Source organism: Moschus berezovskii, chromosome 17, assembly GCF_049115385.1.
Source record: "Moschus berezovskii isolate FMDL1 chromosome 17, NW_MosBer_1.0, whole genome shotgun sequence".
NCBI classification, from domain to species: Eukaryota; Metazoa; Chordata; class Mammalia; order Artiodactyla; family Moschidae; genus Moschus; species Moschus berezovskii.
In genome coordinates this window covers 49261918-49288980 of record NC_142476.1, presented here as the reverse complement: position 1 = coordinate 49288980, position 27063 = coordinate 49261918, and the positions used below count along the sequence as shown (strand labels likewise).

General features: G+C 53.2%; 1 protein-coding gene across 5 annotated transcripts in view; it reads left to right on the top strand.

Moving 5' to 3' along the window:
• CASZ1 (castor zinc finger 1) overlaps window positions 1–27063 on the top strand; it is a 154777-nt gene that overhangs the window by 21838 nt on the left and 105876 nt on the right. For 3 of the 5 annotated variants that reach the window (XM_055419551.2, XM_055419545.2, XM_055419548.2), the window contains exon 2: window positions 11456–11608. The exons of the other annotated variants lie outside the window; for them this stretch is intronic. The gene's annotated coding sequence lies outside the window, so the exon portion shown is untranslated. The remainder of the gene's footprint in view (window positions 1–11455; window positions 11609–27063) is intronic. 5 annotated transcript variants of the gene reach the window in all.

Genomic DNA, 27063 nt, shown 5'->3' with positions numbered 1-27063 from the left:
CCTTCCAGGCCAGCTCCTCCCTCCCCCCTCCCCCCAGGCCTATACTCCCCCCCCTTCCTGTCTCTGCCCACGTCTGTTGTCTCTACCTGCCCGTCGCCAGCACACCTGAGGATCCGAGGCTGCCTAACGGAGTGTGGGGATGGTTCAGGGTGTTTACCAGACAGGCGGGATAAGGTATTAAATCCTGTTGCTGTCTTCTCAGGGCCAGGTTCCTCAGATGGTTTTCCAAATTCCTAATCTCGGTGCCCACATCCCTGCCTGGCCCCTGTTTGATGAGTGCCTTCCTTTCCGATTGAAGCTGAACCGAGCAGGATCTGTCGTGAGGTTGGGTCTGGTTTCCCACCGGTGCGTGATGACACAGAGGTCCAGCCCCTTCCTCCCTGGAGGAAGGAGGTTCTTCCTTCCTCTCTTCCTTCCTCTCTTTGGGAATCTCAGGGAGCAGGGGCCAGGATTCTGCCTCCAGGTGTTCCAGAGCCTTCTTGAGTGCCCACCTCCCCCACCAGTGTGGTCGTGAGGCAGGGGCAGGTAAATGACAACCTTTCCTGAGCTCAGCATTGCAGTTCTCCCTGTTCAGAATAAAAATGGCCAGAGTGGAGTTTTGCCCATGGTACTGAATACCCTGTCTTGCCCCGGAAGGACATTTCTCCATGGTGTCTCTGCACTGTTTTTAGAGCACTGAGTAGGAGGCATGCCTCTGTCTGGTGTTCGGGTGGACACCTACGCTTATGAAGCTGGCCTAGCCTTTGGGGTAACAGGAGGGCTCAGATGAGTCCCTGTGAACAGGGACGTGGAAGCCATAAGCAGCTTCCAGGGGTCTTCCCTTGGCTGGGACATCTGAGTCTTGTCTACCCTTTCTGGGATGGCAGGACTGAACAGAGAACTAGGGGACTCTTTCCCCATCCTCAGCCTTCTGTCCCAGAAACTAGGCTAAAATGGGCAGATTAGTTGTCTTTCCTGTCCCCTACCTCCTGAGCTGTGAACTCTCTTAGTTCCCAGCTGCTGCTGCTAAGTCACTTCAGTCGTATCCGACTCCGTGTGACCCCATAGACGGAAGCCCACCAGGCTCCCCTGTCCCTGGGATTCTCAAGGCAAGAACACTGGAGTGGGTTGCCATTTCCTTCTCCATTAGTTCCCAGACCAGGGATTAAATCTACACCCTCTGCCTTGGAAGTGTAGTGTCTTAACCACTGGACCACCAGGGAAGTTCAGGGCTTTCTACAAGGGGAAAAGCAGGACTCTACACCCATGATGGCAGCCTGGATCCACCCTCAGGAGGTGTCTGGGACTCACGGATGTGTGCTTTCTCTGTGCAGCTGCATGACCTGGACAGACCTTGCTGGTTTCGGCTTCTATTCTCTGGCTCTGTGTTCCCTCTTCCTCTTCCCTCCTGTGCCCTCTCTCTCCCTTCCTCCAGGCAACCAGAGGTCTCTTGGGTTTCACAACATTCGGAGCTTCCCATCTCTTCACCTCGTATCTGTTCAGGCTCCAGGTGGCCTGAGACTCCACCCTCTTCCTGTTGCCTTGGCACTCTGCACTGCACTGGGCTTTCTTCTCTCTCAGGAGCAGAGGGATATCTCTGGGACTGAGCAAAGAGGGGTTTGGCCTCAGTGAAACAGGGCTGGGGACAGAGCAATGGGCACAGTGGCAAACTTCACACTGGGTGTTCAGCCAGAACCCTCACCATCAAGGTTTCTTCCGTGATCATATATATAAGGAAGGGCTCCTATAAGAGTCCTCGGTGCCAGGGTTCCTGATATTTTTATTTCAGGGGCTTCCCTGGTGGATCAGGTGGTAGAGAATCTGCCTATAGTGCAAGAGACCAGGAGTCAATCCCTGAGTCAGGAAGATCCCCTGTAGAAGGGAATGGCAATCCACTCCAGTATTCTTGCCTGGAGAATTCCATGGATAGAGTAGTCTGGCGGGCGACAGTCCATGGGGTCACAAAGAGTCGGACACGACTGAGCGATTAACACACATCCTTTTTCTAATATGTGTTGGTCAAGAAGTAAAAAGTGGAATAGAAAAAAAAAGAGGGCAAAGAAAATCTGGAAGATAACATTAGCCATGAGGAGGAGGAGGAGGGAAGAGGTGAAATTAATTCATTATAAAAACTTGTTGACTGGCTTTGCTTAGGCGCCTCCATTTTAAAAGTCTACGTTTACAATAAGTCGCTAATTAAAATACAAAATTAAGCAACAGCTATGTTTTTTTTTCCTCTTACACTTTAATTGCATGATTTTTTGTGATGTAATTTCTGGAAACACCCAGTGTACCTCACAGGGCTGATTGTCTGATAAACTAGAAGCACCTGAAACCAACCCCCAAAAATAAATATATAAATCCAAGGGGAACATAAGGTAGATTGGAAATGACAGAGAACTGCAGACAGCACGGAACCAAAAATCCATAGTAATAATAATAATAAAAACCTTCTAAGTAAGGACATTTATCCTGCCTACCCTGAAACCTGAACAATCTGTGCATCTCAGGGGGGAAAAAAATGTTGAAATGGAAACCAGATCAAGTGGGGGTAATTGCTCCCTGTCTCCCACCCTTCAGGTTGGCGCTATGGAAAAAAAAGCAAAAACAACTCAAAATCCAATCCTTCCTGATTCCATTTCTAGCCGGGTTCAGTACTTGCTGGGCCTTTTTTCTTCATCATGGACTTTTCAAAGGGAATTTCTTCATCCCCCTGTTCTGAATCTAATTGCAGTCCCAAGAGTGGGTGAACGGGGCCAGTGACAGTCCCCCGCTGGGAGAACAACCCTCTCCATGCCCACAGAGGGCAGATAGCATATCCCAGGCTTGGGCTGCTGGCCCAGAACTCCTGGCTCTCCTAGAAGGTAGTAACGTGGGGCTTCCCTGGTGGCTCAGTGGTAGAGAATCCTTCTGCCAATGCAGGAGACGCGGGTTCAATCCTTGGGTCAGGAAGATCCCTTGGAACAGGAAATGGCAACCCCCTTCAGTATTCTTGCCTGGGAAATCCCATGGACAGAGGAGCCTACCAGGCTACAGTCTTGGGGTTGCAAAAGAGTCAGACACGACTGAGCGACTAAACAACAGCAGTAACAACTAGAAGGCAGTGGGACAGGATGGTCCATGATGAGAATGGCGTGTGTTGCCTTCTGCAGACAGCCCCATTGCCTGCTGCCTTCTTTGATGCAGACCTGGGTGATGACTGCAAAACTGCTGAGAAACCTGTCAGGAACTGACTCCTGGGTGGGGCCAGGAGGAAACTGGATCCTCCTGACAGCCTGGCTGCTGGAGGATCCTCGGCCCAGCATCGTCCGTCCTGAGACCTCCTGAGCACCAGGCATCTGGGCAGTAGGAGCAGCAGGGACAGAGGGGACCTGCAACCACACTGCCTTCTCTTTTCTCCGTTCAAAAACTGGAGGCCCAGTTGGCCGGGAGTCCCAGTAATCTCTCCATAAACTTCCCTCCTGGGGAAAAATAATTTGTGTCTTTTTAAAAAAGACATGTTCTTCCTGATTACAAGTCATGTTCCTGGCTCATTGGAAAATACAAAAAAACCTGTGAAAAGAATAGTTTAAAAATACTTTTAACTGAAAGTACAGATCAGGGTAAAAGTACAGATCAGGTGAACAGAGAGACCTGAGTTTGAGGCCCGTCTTTGCCACCCAGCGCTGTTACTTTGGGTAAGTTACTTCTTATTGCTAAACCTCAGTTTCCTCATCTATAAAGTGGGGATAACGCTCGTATGTATCTTGGAGGACAGTGACAATTCAGTGTGATGATCTGCTTGAACTATTGGCCACTGAGCCCGACACATGGCGTAAACATTAACACTTTCTGTTGTTCCAGTTAATAATGATTATTCTACTTCATTGAGATAACAGGCTTTTAAATCTTTTATTAAGAGTTTTTTTTTTTTTTTTACATTTAAGAAATTCTTTCTTTAAACCTGTGCTGTCCAATACAGTAGCCTCTAGGCATGTGTGGTCACTTAAACTAAAATTAAATAAAATTAAAAATTCAGCTCCACAGTCATACTTGCCACGTTTCCAGTGCTCAGTAGCCACACGTGGCCAGCGGCTGCCAAACTGAACAGTACTGAAAGTTCTACTGGACAGCCTTTTAAATGGTCGAAGCATATGAATTTTGTCTCTTAACAATTTCCTGCTTTCTGTCAATGTCTGTTGATGACTGTGGTGGTCCATACTATGGCTGGATCACACTTCTTATTGGTTTCAGCCCTTGCTCCTGCAATGTTGGAGCATTCTCTGGGCTCTGATTGGGCCCCCTGGGTCACCCATCCCAGCACTGGTGATGTGGTGTTCTCTGATTGGTGCCAAGCAGCAAAGAGTTCTGGGAGGAGCCTGGCCTCACCTGTTGTTTGGCTCCCACTAGTGGTGCCAGGGCAAGGGGTGGGACTCTGCGTTTCCTTTAGTGAGTCCTGTCGGAGCAGAAGGGGATGCCCCCCTCAGCCCACCGTGAGTCCCCTCAGACTGGCTCATCCACACCCTTCACCTCACAGGGCAGAGACCAGGAGGAGGAATGTGCTTGAGGTAGTAATAATGGTAATAATGCCACGTTTCCAGTGCTCAGTAGCAGCACATGGCCTGCACTGACCAAAGGGTCCTAGGTGTTCCTCAGAAACTGCCCCCACCCCGGGAGCCCCCAAAGAATGGATGGCCTTTCTTGGTGGGGAGCAAAAGCCTTGGTTGGGGCTGGCCTGGCTCCTTGAGGCCTGCCCAGGCCTCCAGGTCCTAGTGAGGGTCTTCTGGTTTCTGGAAGGGCCCTGACTGAAGAGGGTTTTAAGATTTCAGGGTTGGGGGTGGGGTGGGTGCCAGGGTCCTGGAGGGGCGGGGGTGACAGCTTCAGAAAGACTCAGAAAGACACTAGCAATGGCGGGTGATCATCCTGTGACTGGGGTTGGTGGAGCGAGCATCAGGGCGATGCCAGGGTGGTGGCCTGAGTCTCTTTACCAGCTGGGAAGTCCACGCCTTCCTGGGTGGCCAAGGGCAGAGCTCTGGGTGGGGGGCTGTGGGCAGGGCTGGCTGGGTAAGTAATCCCCGGGGCAGTGGGTAAGACAGATAGGGAGCACCGAAACCGGACCTGCTGATGTGGCCCTTTCTGCTCGCAGCGGATCATAAAATATGGCTCAGATTTTCATTACGGGCTCTATCGATTATCTTCTGGGACGGATGAATTATAGAGAACATTAAATTTTTTTTAAAAAGCAAGTGAGAAAGGAAATATCTGAATGAGTTTGGGTGGTCGATGGCAGAAAAGGCTGAGCCACCAAGCCTGTGTGGCCTCCGTCTCCGAGCAGGGTAAGAACCAGACCGTTCAGGGTGGGCAGCCTCTGACTCTAGCTCTCAGCCTCCTACACATCCCTGGGCCTGACCTGGCAACACAGGAAGCCTATGTTCCCCTTGTCTGTGCCCTGTCCCCTGCAGGAATCTGCCTGGGTTCTTAGAAGACAGACACTTGGGTTCTTTCCAGGATCTTTCCCAGGCGTTGGGCCCTCATGGATGGGAGGTGGACCCACTAACTCTGCTGCCTCCCCTCCAGGGACCTCTTGATTCTGGAGAGCATCTTTTGTCTCCTGGGATCGGATTGGAACAGGACCTCCTGAGGATGTGGATACCTGAGCCTGTTGGCCATCTCTGCTTTCCTCTACTTATTCCTTCCACTGGTGGTCACTGGTTCAGTGGATCTTTGTTTTCCTTTGTAAGCTTGGGAAAAAACACATCTGGGTTGCACTGCTGTGCATCTAAGTCCCGTCTGGAAAGAGAACCTCCTGGAAGCTCATCCATCCCTCTCTTGCTTCCTCCCCACCTGCTTCCCTCTCCTTCTCCTTGCCAAGCAGCATGTTGTGTAGTGTCAGACAGGCCTGTATGTGACCTTGGGTGGGTCACATCCTTCTCTGAGTCTTCGTTCCTCAGCTATCCAGTTAGGATAATAACCTGCCTTACTGGCTTCTTGTGATGGTTATTTGTATTAATGTATTAAGGTCCTCAGCACATAGTCCTTAGTAATCGTGAACTATCATTCTTTTCCTCCTCAATTGGGGTAGAGGCTGGAAACCATTCCTCGGTTCTTTTCATTTAACCCTTTTGATTGATTTAATTTCTTAAGTACTTTTCGCACCTACTATGTGCCAGCTACTTTTCTCATCATGTTACACGTAATACAGTGTTTAATCCTCATAACCGTACGCAGGAAGGGCATTATTATCTTCATTTTACTGATGGAGAGACTGAGGCACAGAGAAGACAAAGGAGTTTGTTTGCCCAGGGCCACACAGCTTGTCAATGGCAGCTCATACCTGGCAGTCTGGCTCCAAAGCTTGTACATGAAACTACTGTGGCCTCCTGTCCCAGTGATCTGGTGAGGCGGCGTGTGTGTGCACACAGGCATGTGTGTGTGCACTCGAGTTCCAACAGCCCTCCCTGGTGGTGGTCTCTGGCTGACCCCACTTCCTGACCCTCCCCAGAAGACGTGGCTGCCTCAGGTCATCAGCGACCCCAACATTTTCTGGGGCCCTGTTCTGGGTGGAGCCCCACCCCACCCTTCCCCGTCCCCCTGGTTTTACCTAGGCTACTGAGAAAAGGTGGCAGTTTCCATGGATATCCGTCTCCCTCTGGCGACACGCCCTTTTTTGTATAACTCTGTTCCCTAGAGTTGATTGTTTTTGGCACACAGCTCTGTAAACTCATCCAACAATTAAAAGGGGGGAGGGGTGGAGCAAACAGGAGACAGATAGTAACTGTGGGGTAAGTGACACACAGGAGGGGCCTTCGGGGTGTGCGTTCCCTCTCTGGTGTCTGTCAATGGCGGGACAGCACCGTCAGTGGAGAAAGCCACACAACCAGCTGGCCTGCAAGTTCCGCTGGTTCTGGGTGCTCAGAACTCCACATGTTTCTTTCCATTTGGGCTTGTTCTTGCCCTGCTTATTCCTCCCTCAGGAATCTAAAGGGGGCCCATGCTTGGAGCCAGTGTAGCCATCTCCAGAGGCCACCTGAAGCCATGAGATGCCAGCTCGGACCAATCTGAATCTTTGCTGCCCTTGTTTTGGTTCATTGTGTATGTGTCTGCCCTGTTTGTGTACCATCAAATACCTCCTGCGTTGGGCGTACCCGTCGTAGGCTGTGTGAGATCACAGATGAAAAATGCAGTGAAAAACATTTTCGTGCCACAACACATCGTGTAGGATTTTTGTATTAAGATGTGGATTTTTTTATTGTTTTTTTTTCCCCTTTTCCATACAGCCCTGAAGTTGGGCAATGTGCACGTCTGTGTTTTTGTTTTCACTCCAGGTGGTTTATGAAATCTGCTCATTAGGGCTCTGTCCTCTCCCCACCTGGCCTGATCTTCCACCCCTTTATCCTCTTGGATTTAGATCTTTCCCTGCCATACCTCCCAGTGACTTCTCACCACTGGGGAGATGCTAGGTGACCCCTGCCTCAACGGCACATTCACCTGGTGAGGGTCAGCGGATCTTGTGGCCCTGCTTTTCAGCCCTGCATCTCTGAAGCTGGTGTTCATTGCAGCAGAAGGTATTGATGTGGGGGAGGCAGCCGAAATCTCTGTGTACCCACCCACCCACCCCAGGATAAAGCCTCTTGGCTTACTCTGGGTCTAGAGAGAAGACACAGAGGTTGTCCCATGCCCAGAGGACCTCCTGACTCAGAGTGACCCGCTCCTGGGTGGCTGCTTCGTCCTTATCCCATCAAGTGACAGCATCAGGTGGCTCAACCCCTTTCTTCTCCAGGAGGTCATAACCACAGCTGGGACCCTGTTGACCAGGTGGATCCGGGGGTTCCTCCTGCTCACCAGGTGCATCACCATAGGCCTCACCTCCCTCCAACCTAAGCCTGGACTTTGCCTTCCCTCTGGGCTGTGATCTCTGAATGCTTTCTGAGGATTTGATGGAGACCTGTTTGGAGGGCAGGAGAACTGAGATTCAGGAGGGGAAAAAACATTAGGTGTGGGTGGGGACTGAGGTCATGGGTAGGGATGAGGGGAACTTTCAAGTAAGTTGGGCCTTGTAGCCCGTCAGCCTGAGTCCAGGCCTTGCTCCAGCACTTGTGAGCTATATGATCTTCAGAAAGTCGCTTGGTATGTATCTCTGTGCCTGCCTTCCTCAGTCTAGCCACGGGGATCATAATCCTTCCTACTTCATGTTGTAAAGATTCAATGAGGTCATACATACACAAGCACTCGGCACGCTGCTTGGTGAATAGAAGGCGTCTGGAAAATTAATATCATTTCTTCTCACATAGGCCTCTTGGCAGAGGGTGTGCCCTCTACTCCCACCATGTTCCCTGGCACATAGTGGGTGTTCAATCGCCTCTTACCAGAATCAGCTGGAGGAGGGTCATGTAACTAAGCCGTCTCGTTGAACCTGGAAGTTATGAATTCGTGGTGTTGATGGAGGAGTTGGGAGAGACCAGGACACAGGTTGGGGCTTAGAGGAATGAAACAGAAGCAAGCATGAAAGTAGGTGATAAAATTTCCTGCCGGAGGAGGGGGGTAAAGCTGCGCCAGGCCCATCTGATTCTGACATGAAATCAGGGACTAGTTCAAGCTCACAAACACTTGTGCTGCCCACAGCAGGCCAGCTGTTGTGCTAAATGCTGGGGACGCAACGATAATTAAGACCTGGTCTCTGACCTTGAGGAGTTAAAAATCAATGGTGGAGATAGACTCATACACAAATGGCTTTAGTCCGGATTTAAATGCCACAGGGAAGGTGGCACGAGGAAGGGAGCAGAGGGGCACATGGGCCTGCTTGAGGTAGATTCTGAAAAGTTACCTTGAAGAGACTTGCAGGAAGAGGGTGCTAGGGGTCAGGAGCATTTCTAGAACACTCTGAACGCCATTCACGTCTCTTGTTGATCCTCCATGTCTGCTAGGTAGGCGGGAAGAAGGCGTTACCATTGTTGGATCAGTAAGGTTTCAGGCCCAGGGGAGAGTACATGGCTTGTCCCAGGGCCCACAGTGAGTTAAGCGGCAGAACAGGGACTCAGACCCCTGTCTTCTGAGTCTCAGCCCAGTGTTATTTTTGTGCCTGCACTTGACTTCTCACCCCTTCACTTGCTGGCCAGAGAGCTTGGTCCTTTGGGCTCTGAACCTACTGACCAAGATTCCTGCTGCCTCCATGGCCCTAGGGCCTGTGCTATGGGAGGGCCCTGACCATGGCAGGCCCTGGGGCCTGTGCCCTGGTTTGGTAAATGGGTCAGGCCACTTAGTTGGGGACGGTCCTGGGGCATGGACACACCCTGGCAGTGCTGGAGGATGCAGGAATGGGGAGGAGGAGGAGAAGGCCTGGCCACACCCTTTATTCAGTTGTTCCTGCTGCCAAAGCTGAGAAGGTCCCTCTGCCCAGGACCAGCCCCTCTCTCAACTGGCGGAGGCCAAAGTCCCCACCAGGGTCTGGAAGACCCCCTTCCCCTGTAACTGGAAAACCCCTTCTAAACTAGGACGTAAGACCCTGGTTTTATTCATGTTCACCTTTTGTGTGTGGTCAGACTCAGGTTTTTCTAGCTCTTTGCCAGGAGTCAGGGAGGAACCCTACCCTTCGTATCTCTTGACCTTTTCTCTGGGAAACGTGTGTGCCTGGAAGCGGGGGAGTGTCCTCCAGCTGTGTAAGCAGCTGGCTTTCAGGTGGGGCAGCAGTCCTTCTGATGGGATATCTGAATAGAGCCCCCCATAAGAAGCATGATCTGGGGGTGGGGAGCGGTAGGTGATGCCTGGCACCCCATCTTCCAGCTCAGAGATGCTTGGTCAGTGGGTGAGCTGCCCCAGGCTTTGGGGGTTTCTGAACCAACAGTGAGGGGCGTGTCAGAGCCCGGAGGAGTGAGTCTCTCAGTGGCCCTGAAGTTCCCATTAAAGTGTTTTTTCCTCTTTTTTAAAGAAAAAAATATTCCCAAACTGGAAAACAAAGGAAATTCACTTCCCCCAAATCACACGAAACTCACATTAGGGGCCTGGCGGGAATCCATGGAAACCAGGAAACCCGCTGTTAACCCTGACGAAGGGTGGGGTGGGAGCTGGGCTGCTCCAAGCCTGGGACCACTGTTGCAGGGCCGCCCTGAAGCTTCTCTGAGCTGGGGTCGGTGGCATTGCCCAAAGCAGAGGTGGGGTGGAGCTGGTGCTGGAAGTTCTGGTCTTCAGAGCACTGACTACCCCCTTCCACTCATGGCCCAACCTTGGGAGGCAGGAGAGGAGGGGTTCGTGCACTCCAGGGAGGCCCCAGGGGATCCAGGGGCTGGGCCAAGTGGGAGAACCTGCCAGGCAGCTGCCCACACCATGCCACACTATAGAGTCAGGGCCGAGCCCACTCACAGGCTTTAGGAATACACAGGCCAGGCGCCGCGGGTCCTGCAGTGACCCGGCAGAGGGGGAAGGGAAGGACCCGCTTTTTAGGCTCCACCCTCCCTGATGCCAGCCCTGTGTGTGCCGGGTGGGTGTGAGAGCAGAGAGACAGCCCCCTCGGGGTTCCTGCACCCCACTCTCACATCTGTGAGGCTGGAACTCCAGGCCCAGGAGGTTGTGTGTCGGTGTCAGTGGTGGTGTGTCTGTGTTTGCATGCACGTGGGCTAATTTTTCTAAAAAGGCTGAAAATATTTACAGGTTTGGAGTTGAAACGCAAACAGGAAAAGCCCTTTAAAAAGTGAGTGTAGTGGATATTCAAAACAGGAATCACCATGGAAACACCACAATATTTGCTTAAATTGACACAAAGGTTGCCGGTAGCAGGGCAAACCTACCAAGTTTCTTTGGCCACTTTTTTCTGGCCCAACACCTATATTACAAATGATATGCCCCCCTTTTGGGGGGCATGTGTGTGTATACCCTCTTTTCTTTTTTTTATGAGATGTAAGGGCACAAAGCCAGCATGGGGAGGGGGAAAGAAAGAGAAGAGGCCAAACTCACCATCATAGTAGCTGTAGAAACACCTGCTTATTCCATTTTTAGAGACTCCCATAAGGCCACTGTAGGGGTCAGGGGAGCAGCTGGGAGCTGGTTGAGGGGAAGTCTGGAGGGTGCAGGAGGCTGGAGAGGCCAAGGGTTGGTTTGGTTGTGTGGGTCTGATCTGGTTTCCAGTGTCAGCTTGATTCATTGTCAGGCTGACCTTTCACCCCCGGTGCCAAGTCTAGGGTGTGGTCACTCTGTTGTTACCTGGGGTGGCACCTGATTGGCCTATTTTCGTTTCTACCCATTTGATTCTTTCATTAGGTGGGACAACCTTGTAGCAGCTGGCTAATAATCGTGCAAAGGGTACATTGGTTGTAGGGTCAGACATGGCATGCACCATGGTGATGCCATCTGCTGATTGCTAGGTAAGACCTGAGAATCTCTTACCTTGTTGGCCAGTTGCCATGCAAGGTGTCTGAACCTTACCCTCTATTGTCCTTCTCTCTGAGTAGCTCTGTAGGTCTCAACAGTAGCCAAATAAATCTGTTTTCCTTTCTCCTTTTGGTAGGCAAACAGATCTCGCTGAGTGAAGGCAAAGACCATCCATCTTACCTGCCTTTCCTGCTGTCTCGGTGTCGGCCCTTCCTATAGAAGGGGGTCCTGCTGCTCCCGTGGTGTGTGTGGGAATGGACTTCGGACCCCAGGTTCTTGGGATGCAAAGGTAACCACTCCCAAGATTCCCAAGATGTCACTGAGAAATGTGGATGGGACTGTCGTTGGCCAGGCCAGGGTTTCCTTCTTAGGGGAGAGACTGCATTGGCCTTTCTCAGCTGTGGGAGCTTAGCTCCCCTAAGCAAAACTGAGAATAGGCAGGTTTGAGAAAAGAGCCAGGGCCTAGGAATCTGCATTTTGGCCTTGGCTCTACTTCGTCTCACTTTTTCTCCCCCTCTGGACCTGTTTCCCCGCGAGTAAAATAAAGAGGTGGGACTCACTGACCTTGAAGAATCCTCCCAGCATCACCACTGTATGACATTGGTACAGCGTACAGGTACTCCAGGTGAGGCCTGTGTCAAACATGGCTCCTTGAGCCACCTGACAGGTCATTTCTGAACATCATCTCTGGGAATGTTAGGTCCAACCTGTCTATGTATCCAGCAGCTCCGGCTCTGCTCTGAGCTCAGGTGTGACTTGTTGGGGCTCTCTTGGTGGCCCTCCAGCCCAGACAGGACCCGCCTTAGGGAAGAGGACACAGGTATCTTTTGACCCCGGCTCGGAAGTTAGCCCCATGCTTAAGGAGGTACTTACACCTGGGATGGCTAGCCTATGGGGCTGGTACTGTCAGATATTTGCCTGCAGGTGTCAAATGTGGCAGATCATCAGGTGGATGTATATGCGTGTGCTCAGTCATGTCTGACTCGTTGCAATCCATGGACTGACAGGCTCCTCTGTCCATGGAATTTTCCAGGCAAGAATACTGGAATGGGTTGCCATTTCCTACTCCAGTGGCTCTTCCTGGCCTAGGAATCAAACCTGTGTCTCTTGCGTCTTCTGCATTGGCAGGTGGATTCTTTACCACACCACCTAGGATGCCCATGGGGGGAGGGTTGATACAAAGCAGGTAACTTACTACATATTCTCTTATGACCTGAAGGGACCAGCCCGGAGGGCTTGGGTTGATAAAGTTGATGGACAGCATCTTAGGGTGGGGGTCTGAGGCTGAGGCCCTGGAGCATGGCTGGGAAGGCAGGCCTGGGGGCTGCTCCTCCTGTGTGTGCCAGACCGGAGGTGGCAGCCCCGACTCACCCACCTGTGCTCTGGTTGCAGGGTCAGGCATGGCAGGCACCACGGGCGCCAAGGGCAGGCGTGTCCCGCCCCTCCCTCCAGTGGCCAAGTGCTGCAACTCTAGACTTTGAACTTGCAGGGAGGAGGTACTTGAAGAGATGGGTGCCTTGGTGCTCCTTGAGGTTTGAGTGGTCCCCAGAGCTGCAGGCCTGGTCATTTTGGGCCATGCCACCTTGGGAACCAGCAGAAGCCATGGATAAGGGCTAGAGGTTTGCAGATCAGCTGTAAGCATGGCCTTTGGTTGCTGTAGTGGAGTAACTCTGTAGCTGAGACTCGTCTTCCCAGTGTCCAAGAACTGGTCCATCCACGTTCAGGATGTGCAGCTATTTTTCCCTGATGGCAATGGGCCTGCGTAGACTGGTGGCTGTGCAGTTGTCCAGTTGGGTCAGCACCAACTCCTGTACGTCTCTGCTCCTTTCCTGGGCTTTTCTTGTCCACCTCTGCTTCCTTGATGATCATGGGTCTTGGGATGACAAGCCCAGGTACCCTCAAGCCTCTGGATGGTCTCCCCAGCCTCCTGTGCCCTCATGTGAGCAAGTTGCCAGAGTGTCTGTGGAGCCCCTTTTCCTGGGGGCAGTGTTTGGTGGTTCTGTCCTCAGTGGCAGGCTTTTTGTTTTCTTCTTTCCTTCGGCAAAACATGCCCATTAGTTTTTCCCTTTCTGAAGTTTCCACTCACTGTTGACTCCCAGGGGCACGCCAGCTGGGATTTGTACTCGGCATAGGGTATGGGCTCTGTGAGTCCTTGGGGACTCCTACATCCTGGCATCGGCCGTCTTGGCCCTGGTAATGAAGCTTGGGAACTCAGAGGGCTCCTAGTGGGAATGTCATGGCCGAGCCCCTCCTCACTCACCCAGCCCTTTGGCCACAGCCTGTGGTCCTCTGTAGTCTGAGTGACCCGAGGTCTCAGAGGTGTCCTACCTCACCGCACAAGAGTGTGGGCTTGGGGCAAGTCTGTGCTCAGGTCTGGTCTGCAGACCTGATCCCGTCTGATTCAGATTCTCCCCGTTTCTGGCTGTGCCACAGAAGATCTGGTTATGTTTATTCAACACTTAGGGAGGGCCTAGTGTCTTCTGATCATTAGGGATAAAGTGACAAGACATCCAGCTCTCGTGGAGTTCTGGTTCGGTAAGCGGACAACAGATAAACCCACACCAAAAGAATGACAAGGAAATCTTCAGTGTGGAATGGAAATTGGATGAGGTGGTAGGAAGTGACTGGGCAGTTCAGGAGCCTCCTTTGAGGAGATGACAGTTAGTTGAGATGGAGTAATTGAAAGTGGAAACCCATCCTAAGAGGAGAGAAATAGTCTAGAGGAACTGAGGCTGAGAGCTCAAGGTGCTTGGTGGACAGAAAGAGGCCCCAGTGCTGGGAGTGGACAGGGCTAGGTCAGGGCTTGTAGGGTTGTGTTGTGCCAAGGTAAGCTGGGGCTTTATTTTTTGGGTGATGGGGGAGTTGCTAGAGAGTTTAAAGGAGGGAGATGAAGTGATCTGATTTTGTTTTGAAAAGAAGGCTGGGGCTGCCATGGTGAGCATGGATTGAGGGGGCAAGGGCAGAAACCAGGAGGGGAGGCTGCTGCAGCCACTGGAGTGAGAGGCTGATTCAGCCAACCAGGTTACATTCTTGAAGGGGGCTTTTGGTGATTTTAAGAACCAAGTGGAACCTTTCTCTTTCCCCTGGGAACATCCCACAGACAGATTTTACTGTTGTTCTTATTCCTTTCCTCCATTTGACATTAGTTGCAAGTGACTGAGACAGAAGGGGGAAATGGAGAAATGAGGGCAGAGGCCCTGTGTGTTTATAGGGAGAGTGAACTGGCCTTGCTGGTGGATTGATCAGGGACAGAAGAGACAAGATCCCAGGTTGACTCTGGCATTCCAGGCCCCTGATGTGTAGCCCTACATCTATCTCTCATGTCCCCTCTTGACAGTGCCAAGGGGAGAAGCACCACTCTGGGCACTGGACTGGTTGCTAAGAAAGCTTGGTGGAGTGCGTTAGCACTCATGGGTCATCACCGTGTGGAGAGAAGGCCTGAGGCCTGCTTATATCCAGTGCCAATTTCAGCAGAGATTTCCCGGCTCACTGTCCTTGTGACCTTAAGATTTTGCATGGAATCCTGTTTGGTGCCTTTGCTCCCTGGATTCTTTGCTGGGTCTGAGGTTGGGCCTAGAAGATTGTATAAGTCCTCTCACTGTGGCTTTAAATGTTATTTCTACGCCTGGATGAAAAGAACCTCAGTTGATCAGCTTTGAGAGCTGAGAAATGGGTTTGTCTAATACTCCCTCATTTCCAGAAATGTCCAGTTTAGTCTCCAGCCCCAGCTCACGGGTAGAGATCCTAGCTGTCTTTCCATGTGGAAAGTCTTTCTACAATTCACAGTGTGAACTACCGTAGATCCTTCCTTAGGCTTGACCTAGACCACTGTGCCTTTTTCCAGGGTCCCTGATGTGAGGCCCCGCTCTCCTGGGTCTGGAATCATCTGTTTGGGCCAGGCCAGGACAGGCAATCCCAGCAGTGATGCTGTAATAGCCAAACCATCTACAAGCCCCCTAAGCGGTTGCTGTGTAGCCCAGACAGCAGCCAGAGGCCTGGCTGGAGCGAGTGTGAAGCTGTCACAGCCAACCGCAGGGGTCCCAGTGAGGACTCGCCCGTGCTGGCAACATATTCCCAGCCATATGGGCTGGCTCAGCCCTCCAGGAACACTCTGGAGGCCTGACCTCCAGGGGGAGTGACAGGAAAGAGCATAAGGGCGGGCTGGCAACGCCGCCTTGCAGCGGGTGATGGGGATGTCCCAGGCGTGCAGCTGGTGCCTCCAGCTCCAAGGGGGTGTCAGCCAGTCTTCCCGGGTGTGTCTGCCGACATCAAAACACCAGGCTGAGCCCTAGGGGCGGGTGCGTCTGGGTGGGCAGCCGTGTGTGTCTGTGCATGCGTGGGAGGCTCTTCTGCTTTCTGCCTCCGTGGCCTGCACTAGATCCATGGCCTTCACTCATAACTGGACTGGACAGTTCTAACTCCATCCTCCAGGGCTTTGATCTGATGTGGGGCTGGCCGCTCCAGAGCCTGCAGCTGGGGTGGGAGTGTGGAGGGGCGGGATCGGGAGAGGGAGGTGCTGGCTGAGGGGAGTGGGGGCCTATGTCCTCCACCTGCTCCCCCCAGGTGGCAGCCTGGATGAGTGGACTCCGAGGTCACAACACCGTGGAGCTGGGCAGAGATGTGATGGGGAGATGGTTTAGGACGAGTTACTGAGTGTTCTGGCTTCTCATCTGTGCTGGGATTCTGCTTGGTATTGCCAACACCCCCACCTTGCGCCTCCTTCCCCAGTTCTTCCTCCTAGCAGGGTTGGAAGCCCCTGGGTTCCACCAGGCACTAACCCAAAGGGAGAGGAATCGGGCAGGGCAGCAGGGCCTGACTGCCAGGACCTACCCAGAGTGATCTGCTCACTCCAGAAGGGACAACAAGTGGCCCATGGTGTTGGGGGTTGATGTCTTGTGGATGAGAGGAGGACACTTCCACCCTGCCCCTGTCCTGTCACCTTGGAGCCTCCACGGGGAGAACACACTGGCATTGGAGAAGCAGCAGTGGGTTTGCACCCAAGGGGAGTCCCAGTGGCTGCAATCACATCGTCTTCTCTTGCAGATCTTCAGGCTCCCCAATTTCGTCTTCTCCCAGCTTCCTGGGACTCTGTGATTCTAGAATGCACCCAGGTATAGTCCTAGTCCTTGTGGAAGTCCTTCAGCCCAGTGGACACCACACTGAGGCGTGGGGCAGCCGTAGGAGGACCCTTGGATGGGCCCACCCGGGAATCCCCACACCGTCAACTGCTTGCTCTGTTGAATCAGCCCCCAGGATGGTCTCCTCTTTCAGCTCACCACCCAGTCTGGTTTGGTTTCTTGGCCCTTCCTAAGCATGAGGCTTTTCTGACCCTGAGTCTTCAGATGGTAGCCTGGTGCCGGGACCTCTGCGGCACGGGTGGTTGGAGGGAGGGAAGGTGTAATTAATCACTAGTTTCTTCTCCAGAAATGCTAATCAGAAAAAGCAATTAAAAGCAACTTTTTTCCCTTAGTAATCTGTGTTGAGAGCTGGTAATGAAGTTTAGGGCCGCTGTGACTCAATATTTCAGCTTCACCGACTCAAGTCAAAACAATCCAGGCCCAAGAGTTTGCTGGCATCAGAGCTGGGCCCAGGCAGCAGCTGGGAGTCCTGGTGTCCCCCACTCCTCGCTGTCATCACCCTGTTCTGTTTCTAGGGCAGAGAGAGTAACAATCCCTTCTGGTAGCGGAGGGTCGGATGGCAAGGAGATGGGTCCCTAGGACATCCCTGGGAGACCCTGAACCTAGAAATGCATCTACGGGGAAATGCTAGGACTGTGGTACAAGTTGTACCCAGTGTGATGCAGAACTGGGAAGGGCAGGCACCAAAAGTGGGGGAGGAGGGATGGGGGACTGGGGAGCCCCCCAGGGTTGGCCAGGACTCAGCCACATAGAACTCAGAGCTAGAAGAGGTGGCAGTCCAGATCCTGACCTTTAACCTCTGGCATTTGTGTTTCTTTTTCACCCATTCCTCAAGCATTACTGATGCTTGATGACACTACAGACTGGACTGGAAGTACATCAGTGAACCAACAAGGCAAGAATTCCTGTGCTTGTGGCATTTGCATCTTTGTGGAGGGAGGCAAATGATAAATGCGATAAAGAAATAGAGTAGATATTGGATGGCGATGTGTGTCTGGGAGAAAAGTGAAGCAGGTTTGGAGGATAGAATAGAGAGTGTGTGTGGCAGGAGGAGGTAGGCAGATGGTTTGTCATTTTAGGTGTGGCGTCTAGGGAAGGCATCAGCGGGATGGTTGACTTTTGGGTAAGAACAGAAAGGAGCTTCCCTGGTGGCTTGGTGGTAAGGAATCTGCCTGCAGTGTGGGAGACCTGGGTTCAATTCCTGGATTGGGAAGATCCCCTGGAGGAGGAAATGGCAACCCCCTCCAGTATTTTTGCCTGGGAAATCCCATGGACAGAGGAGTCTGGCAGGCTACAGTCCATGGGGTCGCAAAAGAGTCAGACACGACTTAGTGTTTAAACAACAACAACAAGGACAGAAGGTAATGAGTGAGTGAGCCTCCCAGAGGCAAGAGCTCCCCTGGCATATTGGAGGACAGCAGGGAGGCGTGGTGTGGCTGGAGTTGGGGAGATGCCCTGTGTGGTCAAGGGAGTTTAGCAGGGGTCCCCCAGCTCCTGCAGGCCTTGAAGCCGTTGTGAGAACTCAGGCTCTTGCCCCGAGTGGAATAAGAAGCTTTTTGAAGAGTTCTGAGTGACATGATCTGCTTAGGCACAAGCTCTTTAAAAGCAAGACCCACTCTAGCTGGCTCCTCCTCTCACGGGCCGTCTGTGCCCGGATACAGGTGCGTCCACACACACCTGCTCCGAGACGCTCTCCTGAGTGGACGGAGGAGTGAGGCGGGCAGGGGGGCTGTCAGCAATCACCCTGCCCTGGCCCTGCCTGCCAGCCCAGCCCCACCTCGCGGAGCAGTTCAGAAACGGGGTCTTGTCACTTTAAGCTGCCCCCCGCCCAGCTTCCCTGGCCTGCTTTATCTGAAGTCCAAGCGCATGTCGTTCCAGGACCAATCCGCTTTAGCTAATTAATAATCTGACAGGAGCCACCCAGGGGATTAGCTGCTGAGCTGAGCTCCACCAGGCCCCAGCAAATGAGCCCTGTACTCCTTGGGGACATGGAGGTGACTTTGGGGGGTGCAGGGAGAGGGGACCCCCTACAAGTGAGCCATGGTGTTGGGCAGTGCAGTAGTAAGCAGTGGGGGGAAAGGGTGGGCGGGGGACAGTTACGGCCAGAGCTCCTTGAAAGGAGACAGCTGTCCTGAGACTGCAGGGGTCTCCTGTCCCACAATACCCACCTCCTCCAGTCCTGCTCATCCAGCAGAGACCCTCCCCACCGGCTGGGTGTTACCTGCTGAGGGGTGAGGTGCACGCACGTATGCATGCTCAGTCGTGTTCGACTGTTTGCAACCGTATGATAGCCTTGCCCAGTTTAGCAAACAAAAATACAGGATGCCCAGTGAAATTGGAATTTCAGATAAACAGCAAATAATTTTCAGCATGTGTATGTTCTATGCAATGTTTGGGACATACACTGAAACAGTATTCGCTTTTATCTGAAATTCAAATCTTGCTGATTGTCCTGCGTTTTCCCAGGCAACCCTGAGTGTGGGGGGCCAGAGCCTTCAGAGTTCCCTCCCCAGAACAGCCTGGAGCTCCCTTGGGAAGAGGCAGCACCCTTGGGGGGCTGCTTGGGAGCTTGGCAAGCAGAGTGGAGCTGTGGCACAATGGCCTCCACTGCCATGGTACCGGGAGAGGACGGAGCTAAGGGCAGCCACTGGCCGGAGTCTCCAGCTGCTCTTTGGGCCCAGGTGGCCCTTGATGAGTGGAGTCCACATTTCTTCCAAATGCGCCAGGGTCCCTGGGCTGGGGATCTAGTCCCAGGGCCGCTTCTTCCAGGTGAGGCTGCCTCTGGGAGCAGTCTGTGACCTCACCTGAGATCGAGGCCTGGAGTTCTGGGGTTTGCTGGGTTAGGTGGTCATCTGCTAAGGGCATCTGCTCTGAGCCCAGAAAGAGGCCAGAGGGATGGCCCCCTGTGTGGGAAGGAGGCAGCCCAGGTCAGGCTGGAGGTCAGGAAAAACAGCCTGCCCTGCAGGGCCGCCTCCGAGTTGCACGGCCTCTGGGCACTGACCAGAAATACCCATCCATCTACCCATCTCTCTGAGCCTACCTGGAGGTGGTCAAGTAGCCCCTGGCCAGCTTCATAGGGAGGGTGTGCCATCCAGGAGGGCTGGGCTACCTGGAATGTCACTCCAGGAGTGGGGAGGGGTAGTCTTTATTGGCAAACGTGATGGAGTCCTAATGCTCCCTCTCATGACCCCTCTCACCGGGGCTCCCTTCCCTGGGGTCAGAGAACTCAGGGCGGCGAGAAGGGCCTGTTGCCAGCTGGTTGTAGTCCAGCCTCCCACAGCCAAGGGGCCTGGTGCCAGGGCATTGCCCTCGAGGTGGGAGCCCTCACTCTGCTTTGTCCTCTAGGAGTTAACAGCATCCTGAGCCTCCCCTGGCCCTAGACAGCCCTCCTCCCAGCCTTTCCCGGCACAGCCAGCTGGGGAGTCTTGCGGTGGGAGCAGAAGGGGGCTGGGGGTGCCGAGCTGGGGGGAACCTCTTCCGCTTCCCGAGCGCTCAGCCTCTTCCCCAGCGTGCCCAGCGGTTTGGCCCTGTTTCGCAAGCCGTCTGCTGCCCGTGCTGCCTCTGACCGACATCGTTAGCGTGGGTATTTATATTTCATTAACGACATTAAGCCCAAATGGCATTAAAAGCAAAGCTGGTGATAAATAGCTTATTAATAAACAGGGAGTGCTCCGTGTTGCCTGGCCTCTCCCAGCCCCGTGTTAACCCTTGCAGCCCCAGATAAAGATGTTTCACCCCAAAGACCATCCCCCGCTAAGATGGGCCCGGAGGAGCCTGTCACGTGTCTGTGTTCTCCCAGTAGTTGTGGGGTCAGTGCCTCTTAGATCCGGGGCGGGCCAGCCCTGGGTTACTCAGGCTCAAGGAAACCAAGCCAAACCCCTCCTAGCTTCCGATCAAATCAGTATTGCACTTAGTTTTGATTCTGGGCATAAAAAATTCAGGAAATGTGGCTTTCCTGGGCTGTAAGCTCAGATCTTCCCCATGACTTTGTAACTCTGTCTGAAAGGAGGTTCCTAGAATATTTGGAATCAAAAAGAGTGATGCTTATGAAAATGAGAACAGTCATGATCCCAGTGAACGTGTCCTGAACGCAACTGTGAGCAGGCCTTCTGCCCTGTCACGCAACATGCACCAGCTCCCAGCCACCCGAGGGATTGTCCAGCTTAGGCTCATTCTTTAAGTGGGAAAACTGATGTCCAGCAAAGTGAAGCAGGGTCACCAGCTAGAGGCCGTGTCACACAGCTCCTGGCACCAGGGCTCGGGCTGCCGAGTGATGCTGGGCTCTGGTCATCGTGCAGTCTCCCCCAAAGCAGGACCTGTTGCAGAGGGCCGTCCATCCCAGCTCCTAGGCCTTGGATCTTCTAGGGCTTCTCAGCTGTGGCTCCACGACTGCTTGACCCCAGCTCCTTGCCTTTGGGACCACACAGCTCTGTTATTCAGCACAACAGCGTGGGCCAGTATCCCTGTACAGGCTGGCCACCTAGAAGGCACAGCTGTACACTTTGCAAGCCACACCCTTCCCAGGATCTGGAGGTGCCAACAGCAAGCCAGTGGGGCATCCGTGGTGCTGAAGAGGGCCTAACAGGCTTCTGCTTCTGCTTGTTGTTGTAATTGTTCAGCTGCTCAGTCCTGTCCAACCCTATGCAACCCCAGGGACTGCAGCATGCCAGGCTTTGCTGTCCTTCACTATCTCCCAGAGTTGGCTCAAATTCATGTCCACTGAGTCCATGATGCTATCCAACCATCTCTTCCTCTGTCTGTAGCTTCTATGTGATGCCCTCCTGCGGGAGGAGGGGGTACCAGCCAGGTCTTGTTTGTTTGGGGTTTTAGTATTTTTTTTTTTTAACTTTTATTTTGCATTGTGTGCTAAGTTGCTTCAGCTGTGTCTGACTCTTTGTGACCCCATAGACTGTAGTCTTCTAGGCTCTTCTGTCCATGGGATTCTCCAGGACAGAGATATTGGGGTATAGCCAATTAACAATGCTGTGATAGTTTCAGGGGAACAGCGAAGGGACTCAGCCATATATATACTTGTACCCATTCTCCTGCTTGGGGTTATAAGTTGGAGTTTCTTGGATGTAGGGCCATCTCTTAAATCTTCCAAAGAATAAGGGCAGACTCAGCCCTGGGTCCCCCCACCCCCTCCACGCCCACCCCAGCTCCCTGACTGAACTGTCTGGAGGCAGGAGGAGAAACTGCAACCTGCCTGAACTTTGGTCCCACCTAGAACCCTCAGACCTGCAAACCTAAACCAGGGTTGTCATCGTCCTCCCTGCCCTTTGGGGCTGTCTGGGCCCAGGCCCGGCAGAGATGGAGAAGGAGGGACCCTCTCGGGGTTTACAAGGGGAAGATGCAGGGGGCATGGGGGGGAGAGGGGCGGGAGGGGAAGATGCTGTGTGGTTTCAAGGGGAGGGTGGCAGTAGAGGGTGCATCGCGGGGACCATCTGGTTGTGTCTGGTGAGCACTTGAGGAAGATGGAAGGCTAATTAATTAGCAGGACTCCTGCTGCCTCTGCCCGGGGCCTGGGCTGCTGCTCTCAACCCATTCCCAAGCTGGGGAGGAAGTTGGGGAGCAGTAACCGTAGGGCTCCTCATCCAAGAGGAATTCCACTTCTCATCGTTATGGATAGAAGCCTGACCACCCCCACCCCACCCCACCCCCATGGAGGAAAGCAGGCAGGAGGGGAGCCAGCAGGGAGGCCTCTTCTAATTGACATGGTGATCTGGGGACCCACTCCGATGCATACCTGCTTCTCCTCCTGGAAGGCCTTCTAGCTTGCTCTGGCCATGCAGGCCTTGGCCATCACACATGGTGGGTGGCTAGGAATGGGGTCATGTTTGGCACCTTCATCACACTTTGCAAGCATTAAACCAGCGACCTGTGCAAGAGGTAAGAGGCAGGAAGAGGTCAGCCAGACCTGTCCTGCTTAGATGTTGTGGTCAGATGGGAGAACTAGCTGGGAGAAAGGTACGATGGACAGAAACAGACTTTGGAACCAGGCTGAACTGAGCTGCAGTCCTGCTCACCATCCTGTACATTTGCAGCCATCATTTCACCACACTTAGCCTCAGCCTCCTCCTCTATAAGCCTCCTGCTCTATAAAATGGGTACAGTAGTACCTTCTCTGCAAGAATGGTATGTCTCAAGTGCCTATGACAGGGCCTGGGGCCTTTAGATGCTGAATGAAGGGTTGTTGCTTAGTCTCTCAGTCGTGTTACACTCTCTTGAGACCCCATGAACTGTAGCCTGCCAGGCTCCTCTCTCCATGGGATTTCTCATGCAAGAATACTGGAGTGGGTTGCCATTTCCTCCTCCAGGAGATCTTCCCAACCCAGGTATTGAATCTGTGTCTCCTGTATCACAGGCAGATTCTTTAACTACTGAACCACCAGGGAAGCCCACTGTGTGAGGGGTATCTGCCCCCTTATGGCTAGTAGACCTGCTCTTCATCTGTGGTTGCTAAAGTGCTGTCTCAGAAACAGGAAAGGAAACAGGTGAAGAATATGGTGTAGACAGCAGGGCACGGCCTGCCACTCTGGCTGGGAGGCCAGTCCAGGAGCAAGGGGGCTGGAGGGTGCTGGAGCATGTTCTGAGCTCGGCTTAGCAAGAGGAGAAGCAGAGGAGAGTCTGTTCTGGAAGGGGAGTCCAGTGGGACAGCTCTGGTTCTGGGCAGCTACTGGGGGAGCAGGATGGAGGTCTTCAGTGTGGTTGCCCCTGCTGCCACTGATGCCAGCTGTGGTCAGGCATGATTTCCCTCTCCTCTGCTGGGACGTGCCCACTTGTAGTGTGCTGGGCTTTGTTTGTGAGTCCACCTCCCCATCCTGCCACCGTGAGAAGGCACACTGTGAGAAGGGACCGGTACGGCAGCTTCCACTCCGTCCTTCACATGGGCTGAGCCATGTTCCACCCCTGAGCCCTTCCCCCTGCTGTGGGGGGAATGCCTACCTTATGTCGTTAGGACCTGATCATTGTTTTACCATCGCTGAAGGCTGCTGCCTCTGTCATGTCTGGCATGTGCTTCTTGGCATTTGGCAAGTTCCCCCCACCTGTGGCATTTGACTGGCCCACTGGGTTGTCCTGTTGGTATGAGAGTATGAACGTCCACCGTCTGCAGGCCCCCACCCTACCAAGCACAGCTTATCCTTTCTTCACAGCGCCACCCTTAGTCCCAGGTCGCCTGTGTTTTCCCAAGGCCAGAGACTGGAGAGGGGCTGGGGAGAGAGGATCATGGAGCAGCCTTCAGATCCCTGAAGGACCTGTGTGAGATTTCCTTGTCTTGGTGAGATGGAACAGTAGCTGAGGGTTTTCTGTCACGTGACACTTGTCACCCAGAGGATTTCTGAGTGCGCCCCAGTGAGGGGGGTCCTGAGGGAAAAACCCTGCTTTGCCCACAGGATCTCAGAGCCACCCAATTCCATGTGGGCCCAGGAGAGGGGTTGGAGACAGCTCCAGGGATGGGGACATGCTAAGCAGAAATATTGGTCAGTGGCCAAAGAGATGGGCCTTGTGGCCAGATGGGCAGATCTTTGAGTGAGTCAGAGGCCATTCCAGACCCAAAACTTTCTCCTTTCCATTCTCCCTTGATTTCTGGGCTAGTAGAAACAGCTCACCTTCCGCTCAACCCATAGCGCTCCGACACCAGGCCAGCCTCCGCGGGCTGTGGTTTAGGGAAGTCCTGGGAGAAGGACCCAGGACCAGGGCTGCCCTCGCCCAGGTTGTGCACTGCTGCCTTGGCTCCATGCCTGTCTCCGCAGTGGGGAGCGCCTGCCTGTTCAGGAGGCGTTCTGATGCCTGCCATGGACAAGGGTAGCCTTCATGCGAAGCCACTGGACTTGGGATGGGGACACCACATGCCTGTTCCTTCCTCAGGGAGCCTTCGCCTACTTTCATTTTCTTTTCGCCACCATTTTTTCCTGGGGTCTAATTAAAGACTTGGAGCCATTTACAGCCTGCGGTTGGCTTTTTATTTGGGTCCTTGGCAATTACCTCCTGCCCTAAAATAAGTTTCGATGGAACAAGGGTAGGATTTTTCCTTTTAGCCAAGTTCTCAGCTTTAATTTTGCCGTCTGTATGTGTATGTGTGCGTGCGTGCATGTGTGTGTGCGTGCATGTGTGATGTAGTGTAAAAAGGTCTTTCCTTCCTCTTTCCCAAATCCTGCTGTCTACTCTTCCTTCTTACTGTCCCCATCTCAAGTGTCCCGCGACCAAGGCCAAGGCCAAGCCTGGACAGTGAGGACAGTATGTCCTCTGCGTCTGTCTGCCTGAGGCAGCTTTGTGACAACAGGCAGATCAGCTGTCCCAGTTTCTTCACCTGTGAATGGGGCCAGCCAGGTCAGGCCTGCCAGAGGCCTCCCTGCCACACTGCTCCGGAAGGAGATCTCTTACCACATGCAGTAGGTCATTCCTGGGTGGGGGAAGCCACCACCAGTGCAAACAGGCTTCACTTCCCCCACTGGTCAGCACACCATGCATTTGAATAGGAACCTGTAATTGTGTTCCCAAAGCTCTCTCCCCACTTTACTCCTCCTGGCCACCCCGAGAGTGGTGTGATCACCCCACTTTATAGATGAGGCTCCCTGCAGCCAGAGATAATTAGTGGCTTTTCTGATGTCACTCAACTTATGGGGAACAGAGCCTTGGGCTTGAATCCCAGGTCCTCTGATCTTCTAAAGCCCACACCCAGGACCAGCTTCATAATTGGGGAGGGGGAACCTTGTTCAAAATGAAAATGTAGGACCCCTTGTTCTAAATTTCTTAAGAGGACTTCCCTGGTGGTGCAGTGGGTAGGAATCCACCTGCCAATGTGGGGGACACGGGTTTGATCCCTAGTCTGGGAAAATCCCACATGCCACGGAGCAACTAAGCCTGTGCGCCAAAACTGCTGAGCCTGTGCTCTAGAGCCCGCAAGCCGCAATTACCAAGCCTGCATGCTGCAACTACCGAAGCCCATGCACCTGGAGCTTTTGCTCCACAACAAGAGAAGCCACCACAATAAGAAACCCCAGCACCGCAAGGAGGAGTAGTCCCAACTCGATGCAACTAGAGAAAGCCCACGCACAGCAACAAAGACCCTGCACAGCCAAAATAATAATAATAAAATTATTGAGGATTGTATAATGGCATCTGCAGGCAGGACATTGAACCCCCGTGCCCTTCTGAGCATGGGGCCCTGTGTGACCTCACCCCCTCCACCTGTTTGCCTCTTTTCCCACCCATGTGGTGATAGGAGGCGCCTGTGCTCTGTGTCCCTGGCCACTGCGGTTTTTTTCCTGTGAACAGAGGCTCGGGTCCTCCCCAGTCTTGGCCTGTCCCACCAACCCCCCATCTTATGAGAAAGCACTCACAGTACCTTAGCATGCCATGAGTTTTCTGGGATTCCCTAAGCCTCTTAGGGGGCTTCCCTGGTGGCTCAGCAGTAAAGAATCCACCTGCCAGTGCAGAAGACATAGGTTTGATCCCTGGGTCAGACAGATCCCCTGGAGGAGGAAATGGCAACCCACTCCAGTATTCTTGCTTGGGAAATCACATGGACAGGAGCCTGTCTGGCTATAGTCCCTGAAGTTGCAGAGTTAGATACGATGTAGCGACTAAAAGACAACAGAAACAAACCTCTTAGGGTCCAGGCCTATTGAAGACTTTCTGAAGTTTTAGGTCAATCAAAGGTGAAGAAATTTTTTTTTTAATGGACAAAGAGAACTTGACAAGCACTCTCTTTCTTTGGGCGGAGTGTGCAGCTTTGGGGAGATCAGTCCCATACAGTGTCATTCATGAGCTCTACAAGGTCAAGGTGAACTGAGTGGTCACCTGCTGAAGTATGCAAGTCTTGCAGGACTCTGATGGCTGCACTTGGGGTGGCAGGTCAGGCAACCATCCGTGATCTAATCTGGGAACTTCTAGCTGGCTGCTGGGGACTTGGAGTAGCCTTGGAATCTTGCGGGGTTCACAGAAGTTTCCCAGGAACGGGTGGGTTGATGGAGCACATGGCTGGGCATGCGTCCACCTGTACACAGGTATGTGTCTGCGTCCTGGTGAGGTTTCAGCTCTGTGTGCCGGGCGGCTATTTAAAAAGAGCTGTCAGGCTCTCACTGGCTCCCCTGCAAGGAGCAGCCTTTGCCTGCCTGTCTTGGGACCACGGACCTTGTCAGTACATGCCTGCCCGGCGCCCTCTGTCTCTCCCGCTGAGAAGGAGAAGCCTGGGTACCCAAGTCCTGGAGCTCACACCCCACCCTCGGCTCTCCCTGCTAAGAGTAGAAGCCTGCTTCTTAGGGAACCTTCTGGATTCTGGACCTTGGGTGAACTTCAGGATGAGATGTCCTAAAAGCCGCCGCAGCTGTGTTGATGAGGGGGGATTGGCTTTCTGTAAGATGGGGGGACAGGCTGGTGGTGGGAATCCCAGAGGCGGAAGTTGTGCGGCGGTCTGATCACAGGAGGGAGTGAGGGCCCGAGTTTCCAAGGACTGATTAGATGGCATGCCAAGTGTATTAAATTTTGCAGACATTTTAACAGCAATATGCTAGATAGTTGGGTGTCCCCTGAGGCGGCTGGATTTTTTATATCCTTCACAGAAGGTCGGAACCCTCTTCTGCCTGCCCCCCCCCACTCCCTC